This window comes from Trichechus manatus, unplaced genomic scaffold (genome assembly GCF_000243295.1).
Source record: "Trichechus manatus latirostris isolate Lorelei unplaced genomic scaffold, TriManLat1.0 scaffold00073, whole genome shotgun sequence".
Taxonomy (NCBI): domain Eukaryota; kingdom Metazoa; phylum Chordata; class Mammalia; order Sirenia; family Trichechidae; genus Trichechus; species Trichechus manatus.
The window spans coordinates 8,208,614-8,216,238 of record NW_004444009.1 but is presented as its reverse complement, the minus strand read 5'-3'; positions in this window follow the sequence as shown (position 1 = coordinate 8,216,238).

Sequence of the window (7,625 nt, the reverse complement as noted above, 5' to 3'; positions counted from 1 at the left end):
AAGAAAGCTGGTGATAGGGAACCCAAGGTTGATCAAGGATATTGTTGATGTGTTGTGAGATTGGTAATCATTGTCATAAAGCAACATGTATAATAACTGTTAAATGAGAAACTATTTTGTTCTGTAAGCCTTCATCTTAAGTGAGAATAGCAGCACAATTGGAAGAGCATAGTTGATGTCACTGAACTGTGCATGTAGAAATTTTTGGAATAGTGTATCTTTGGCTATGTGAATTTTCACCAAAAAAAAAAGGTCCAGAAGGGAGAGGGTTGACATGTCGTGGGGTTGTTAACCAGTGTCATAAAACAATATGTGTACTACTGTTTCATGAGAAACTATTTGTTCTGTAAGCCTTCACCTGAAGTACAATTAAAAAAAATAAAAAATGAGAAAAAAAAGAATGTAGCGCCCCAGAGGGATGTGGCTGCTGTGACATGACACAGGGTGGTGGGATGGCAGTGGGAAGTAGTCCTATGGGATGTGGGCAGCTGTTACCTGGCTCCCTTGGAAGTTACCAGAAGGAATGCAGGCTCAGGGTTCCTGGATCTTCTCATTTTTTAAAAGAAGCCATAAATTCAGGTTTTTATGTGAAATTTCTCAATTTTTAAAATACTGTATAGACCAAAACCCACATCTCTCAGCCAGACTTGATCCACAGGCCACCAGTTTGTGACCCCTGAGTTCTAAGTGAGTGGCTCCATTTTAATCAAAACACCAGGAAATTTGGATAAAAATTTTCATTCTTCTTCTCTGAGAGGTTAACCTCCTGGAAGCACATTATTTATTCACCTATCAAGTGTCTACTGTGTGCTAGACGCTGAGAGGATTCTAGAATGCTTACACTTTCTCATCTCCTCTCTGACCACAGAGCCCTTTCGCCCCTTGTTCCACCCATCAGGTTTTCTGTACATGGGCAAGTGGAAAGAAGAGAAATAGGAGGGAAGAAAAGCATAGGCCTGGAGCAAAAGTGTGGCAAGCATCTCATTCCACAAGTGAGGGGTAAAATTATGCCTCCAAAGCTACCATCTTTGCACCTTTATCAGCTAGCACAGAGTTCGTTACATATATATTGAAAAATTCAGTAATAATAATAGCATATGCGAATTGATCACCCATTCTGTGCTGGTCCCACTGGTGTTATTATTATCTTGCAGTGCTATGCACTTTATTCCTCATAACAGTGCTGTAATGCAGGGAACCTCTTTCATCAGATGAGGAAACTAAGGCCTAGAGAGAGTAAGTAACTTGCCCAAGTTCAAAGAGCTCCAAAATGGCGGAGCTGGAATTGGAATCTGATGTATCTGACTCCAGAGCACACACTTTTTACATTTTGCTGAAGAATGAATGAATGAGCAAGCTGAAGTCCTGTTCCCTCTCTCCCTCATCCCTCATCCTCAGCCCCACTCTGCCCTCCCAACTCATGCACTAGTTCTGAGGCTTAAAGACCTGAGTTACATCTTTGAGGATTTTCAGCGGTCCATTGGGGCCATCACGCCCCTCAATGGCGCAGGGTGTTCCCATCTTGTCACGGAGCCTCCCAGGAGTAGTCAATGTGTAGGCACGCGCTTAGCTCCTTTCCTGTCACACTGACACACTTGGCATTAGCTGCCTTTTAAACATGTTTCAAGAAGGGGAAAGATTCGAGAAAAAGTGGCAGGCTTTATGGATCAAGGAGGGTTATTATTTACCCGCGCAACAGTTTCTGTTATTTTTTTCTGTACCCTAGTGTATAATTAGAGCTCATAAAAGTGCTACTGTGTGGGAGGTCTACATTTCCTCCCAATTAAGTGTCCCCAGATGTTCATATATCCTGACACTTCAGGCCTCCCTGCCTGCTTGTGTTCACCTTCCCGCCTTACTCTTCCTCTGCATGTCCCGCACTGCAGTTGGCTAATCAGTCATTGTGCCCCAGTGCTGCAGCTCCATGTCTGCCTAAAAGCCTGTTTCCTCCTTGATGTCGTCGAGTGTCTGCTCTCTACACTGAGTCAGAAATCTCTCTTTCATGAGAACTTGACTCCCAAAGACAGATGGATTTTCTTGCTGCTTTTGGAAATCACCGATAGCACTCCTTTGGTGCAATCATAGAGGTCCCTCTGGGGTGCTTGCTGACTGGATGGTTGAACAAGGGTTCATCACACACTCTTACACACTGCAGTATGCAAACTTGCAACTTCAGGAGATGCTGTCATAAAGCTAGGGAACACTCTGGTCCTCCAGTTAGATCCAAAAGACTATATTTTGCAAAATATCATGCTCAAAGGATACTGTTGTTGTTAGCTGTCATAGAGTTGGCCCCCAACTCATGATGACCGCATACACAGAGGAACAAAAGACTGCCTGGTCTTGCGCCATCCCTATAATCGGTTGTGGATCGGGCTGTTGTGATCCACAGGGCGTTCATTGGCTGGTTTTCAGAAGTAGATTGCCAGGCCTTTCTTCCTAGTCTGTCTTAGTCTGGAAGCCCTGCTGAAACCTGTTAAGCATTATAGCAACATGCAAGCCTCCAGATGGGTGGTGCCTGCACGTGAAGTGCAATGGCTCGGATTTGAACCTGGGTCTCCTACATGGACAGCAAGAATTCTACAACTAAACCACCAGTGACCTAAAAGGATACTAGGAGTGACCCAGATAGGAATCTCTCCACTTTCCCTCCAAATCCAAGTCCTGAGGGCTTTGGCCTTTATTACACAGGTAAGGACTTCAGGGTCATAGAAAGATGAAAGACGTGGAGTTTGCAGAACTGGGATCAGATTCTCACTCTCCTGTGTGCTAGTTCTGTGCCCTAAAAAAAATTATTTAACTTGGTGTGGGCTTCATTAATGGAGATTATAAGAACAAAAATCACCTCACAAGATTGTTTTGAGAATTAAATAAATTAGTGTATGTGAATGTACTTGGGACAGAGAAGGCGTTCATCAAATGATAACTGAATTCCTGAAAAGAAAGAACTATGGTGTCTCCTTTTAAGGTGAAAGAAAAAACATTACATCAGAGGAGGAACCCTGCACCCAAACCCAGAATAATTCTCAGTCTAATGGGGCTCAGTCCAACCTCTTTCTGATTTCCTCTCGTTACCTGGCTAAGAAGTGTGATGTCACTTTTTGACTCTATTATTTTAAAATGTTTATATGAAAATGTTAAACACACAGAAAGTAAAAAGAACAGCATAATGAACAACCTATTTGTTCATCTATTTGGAAAATCTAGTTCTAACTCTTAACATTTTGCCATTATATATGTATGTGTGTGTGCGTGCACACATGTACATATGTATATATGTATGTGTGTGTATATATTTGCTGAACCATTACAGACATAATGACCCTTCATCCCAAAATATCTCAGCAAGCATCTCCAAAAAAGTCACCGTTTTACATTACTACAATAATAGTATATATTTAACCAAATTAACAATTCCCTAATATCAGCTAATACCTAGCTCATGTTTTAAAATCTCCCATTTATTTCCAGATTATATTTTGTAGCCTTTTTTGGAGTAAGGATCCAATTAAATATGCATTTGGTTGTTATGTTTCTTAAATGTTTTGAAATCTAGAACAAGCTACCTCCCCATCCCCCCACCCCAGTTCCACACCTAGCTTGCCTGCCAACTACACACACTTTTTTTTTTACGTTAATGCTAAATTCAATCCCAGAGCTAAGATGATGACCAGCCAGATCTCCACATTGTGATTAAGAAGTTATCTGGTGCAGAAGGGGGAGCTTGGCTATTCTCTTTCAATTCCCCTATTCCCTTTCCTCCTCTAGTGCTGAGGAATTAAGAATGTTCCTGGTTCATCAGGAACAACCACTGGTTCTAAAAAAAAAATGGACTCCCAGGTAACTGACTAAATTAGAAGTTCAAGAAAGGGAGAAGTGGCTACCACCTGGGAGGTCACAGAAATACTCACGGATTGACTGGCACTGAAGCTGGCTCTTGAAGACAGCCTGAATTTACAACTGTGGAGAAGTGTATGAAGATTGCCCAGCAGAGAGAACAACATGAGCAGTATAGAAGTAAGAAAGCTCAGAATGTGTGCGAGGAACAGAGCCTTTCCATTTAACTAGCAAATGAATAGCCCTGCTGATACAACTCATAACGATGGAAAAGGCATATAAAGTAGTCCATTTCCAGCAAGGACTGAACTTGTTAACCAAAGATATGCTTCAGGATCCAGAATTCAAAACAAATATGTCTTAGCTGCTCCTCTAGGATTAGAGCTGAATTTACATTGCAAAGGTGCCTAGGAGGTCTCTTTCCCCTCCTTCCTGTTCTACTCCCTGGTCCCCAGGGTCCTGGCTTCATTTCACTGCCACTTTCTTTACCTCTCTGGCCAAGCTTGATTTGTCCTGGACCTATGCTTTCTTCAGAGAGCAGCCCCTACAAGGTCAGTCTCTCTCCTTCTAAATTGATTGCCTCTCAGAGCATAAATTGGATATATTATGCTGAAATACATCTGCTAACGATGAGGATGGTGAGAGGCAAAGGAGGTGAAGGGAAAAAAGAACCCTGTGTTGATGAGTGAGATGAACAGACTTTCTAAGTAGTAGGAAGTAGAGTTGGAAGGGTAGGTTGGGATTTGGTTGTGAAGGATTTCTAAGCAAGGGAATGCCCTGATCAGAACTCTTCAAATGCATCTATCTTGGAGCAGTGCACAAAGTCCATGAAATAGATTGGAGAGGACAAGTAATCTGAGGAGGGAATATTCACGTGAAGATTCCAGTTGGTAGGTAATAGGTGACTCTGAAAGCCACTGCCCAAGAAGAGAGTTTTGAGATAGATGAATCCTCAGGCTGGGAGGTAGAAAGAAGCACCAGATGAGAAGACAGAAAAACTCCCATTCTGAGAGAGAGAGGGAGAACCAGCCCATCTCCGTATAATAGAAGCAAGTGAGGGAATTTTCTACAAGGAGAAAGTGGTAACAGTATCCAGTGCTGACTTACTATTATGAACTGAGCAAGAGACTTTGAGTTGGATGTCCAAGAGGCAACCTTCCACCTCTATCCCTACCACTGCTCATCTGCATCCATTTCCTTTCCTGTGGTTCTCCTCTGTCATCTAAAGCTCATCTCTCCTCTGAACTCTGGGCTCCATCACCTTCTGCTTCAATGTTCCATGAATCACCTCCTCTTTCTTCTGTATCTTCCTCTTTTGACCCTCAGTCAACAAAGAGGTTCAAGACTCTTTTATCATAAAAAGACAAACCAACCAAACTTCTTCAATCCTATATCCACTCTAAATCTTGCCCTCATTCTCTATTATCCCACATTCAAGCTCTTTAAGGAAGTTATCTTCTCTGCTTCCAATTCTTCTCTTTTTATCCATTCCTTACTGCTGCATTCCCTTCACCAAAACTATCCCCATTAAGGTTAGTGATGACCTCCATACTGTTAACTTAAATGCACAATTTTCTGTTTCTTATCTGACCTCCTCTCCTTGCCTCTAAAACATCATTTATTCCTGGTTTTCCTTGTCCCTCCCTGGTCATCCCCTCTCAATCTCCTCTGCCTCCAAATTTGTCTTCAGTTCTCCGCTCTTCTCTTGCATGCACCACCCTTGGACACCCTCATCTAGGCCCGAGGTGGCTTCCACCATTTTTATACCAACTAGTCCCTGTTCTGTGTCTCCAGCCCGGAGCTCTCCTTCTGAGCTATTTAATTGTCTATTAGTTAATTCAATTTTTATTCAACAAATACCTATATATTGTGTGGCAGGTACTGCTCCAAGCACTTTATAAAATACTAGTTTATTAACTGCCCCATCCATAGCTGAAAATCTCCATGACTACATCTGAACTGATCATCTTTCCACCAAACTTCCTCCTCCTTCTCCTGTGAGGCCAGTCTTTTAGAAAGGTGTTGAGCATTCACACAGCTGCTCCAGCAAGAAATGAATGGCTTCTCCCAAATGCACTTCTCCCTCACTACTCTCCATCCTTTACTCCTTCCCCTCCATATATAACTAAACTTCAAGACCTGCTGCTCCCACTGCTATATCACCCCATCTATCCACCCCCTCCTGCTTTAATTCAGGCTTTCATCACATATGACAGAATATCACAACAGCCTTCTAGACTCTCCTTGCCTTTGGTCTGACCCCTCTCAAATCCGTTCTCTGTGATGCTCTCCAAATAATTTCTTCTAAAATACAATCTAATCCTGCAGCCTCTGTCCTCTTGCTTAAAGTCCTTATATTTCTCCCCAACGTTTCAGAATGAGCAAAACGCTGAGTCATAGGAATAAGGTTGGTAGCTCCACAAGGGTTCCAAAGTGGCTATCTCATGTTTATAAACATTCCTGCTATGATCTTCCCATCTTTTATTTATAAATACCACATAAACCCATTGCCATGGAGTCAATGTTGACTCATAGGGACGACGTAGGACAGAATAGAACCTCCCGATAGGGTTTCCAAGGCTGAAATCTTTACAGAAGCAGACTGCCACATTCTTGTCCCACAGAGTGGCTGGTGAGTTTGAACCGCCGAACTTTTTTGTTTAGCGGCCGAGCGCTTAACGACTGCCTCTTCTTAGTAAATGACTTTTTCTCTCAGAAGCCTTCCTTGTTCTGATTTCAACACCCCTCTTTGGTGGTCCCATAACATCGTTTGCATACATCTACCATTTTTCCGTTCAGTCTGTCCTTCAGTTGTGAGTTTATTTGCTGGTCTCATTCACTGACTATAAACTTCTTAAGAGGAGGGATTAAGCTCATTAAACTGTGATTCTTCAGTGCTCAGTACAGAGTACTCAGTAAACTTTTGTTGAATGAATGAATAGCAAAAATTGAGTGGTATTATAATTGAATAATTGAGTATTTAAGGATATGGAGCCTGAGATCATTTTATTTCAGTTCAAATCCCAGGTCAACTGTCATTTACAAGACCTGTGACCTTGGGTAAATTTATTTTATTTTATTTTACTTTTTTTACTTTTGCTAATTTATTTCATTTTAAATCCCATATATTCACAGTGAGTAGACATTGTTGATTTTGCAGTAACATTAAATATACACACTAATTGTAAAACATGCCCCAATTTTGGAATGCCGTAGAATCAAGAAACTACAAAAACTTCTATTTTTAAAAATCTGATCACAAAAATATTATATGTTTATTATAGACATTTTGGAAAATACACTAAATATATAGAAAATATGAAAACAAATAAACAAAAAAACACTCTAACCACACCATGCTATAACTGTAAAAGCATGTTGTGGTATATACTTCTAGTCTTTTTCCTCGGCATTTAGGGAAAAAAAAATATGTACATGTACCTGTGTGTGTGTGTGTGTGTTGTGATGTTGTGTGTGCATATATTTACAAAGTTAGGATCATACTTTACAGACTGTTTTATGACCTGTTTTACCATTTAGCAATATACTGTGATTATCTTTCCATGTCGTTAATCGTTAAGTAATATTCTGCCCTGTAATAGCTACATAGAATCGCAATTTATGGATATAGCATAGTTTATTTAATTGAACCTTTATTTTGGGACATTTAGGTAGTTACTAATATTTAGCTATTATAAAAACACTGTAGTGATCCCATCAAAAGATGAATGGATAAATAGACTATGGTACATACACACAATGGAGTACTATGCAACGAGAAAGAACAA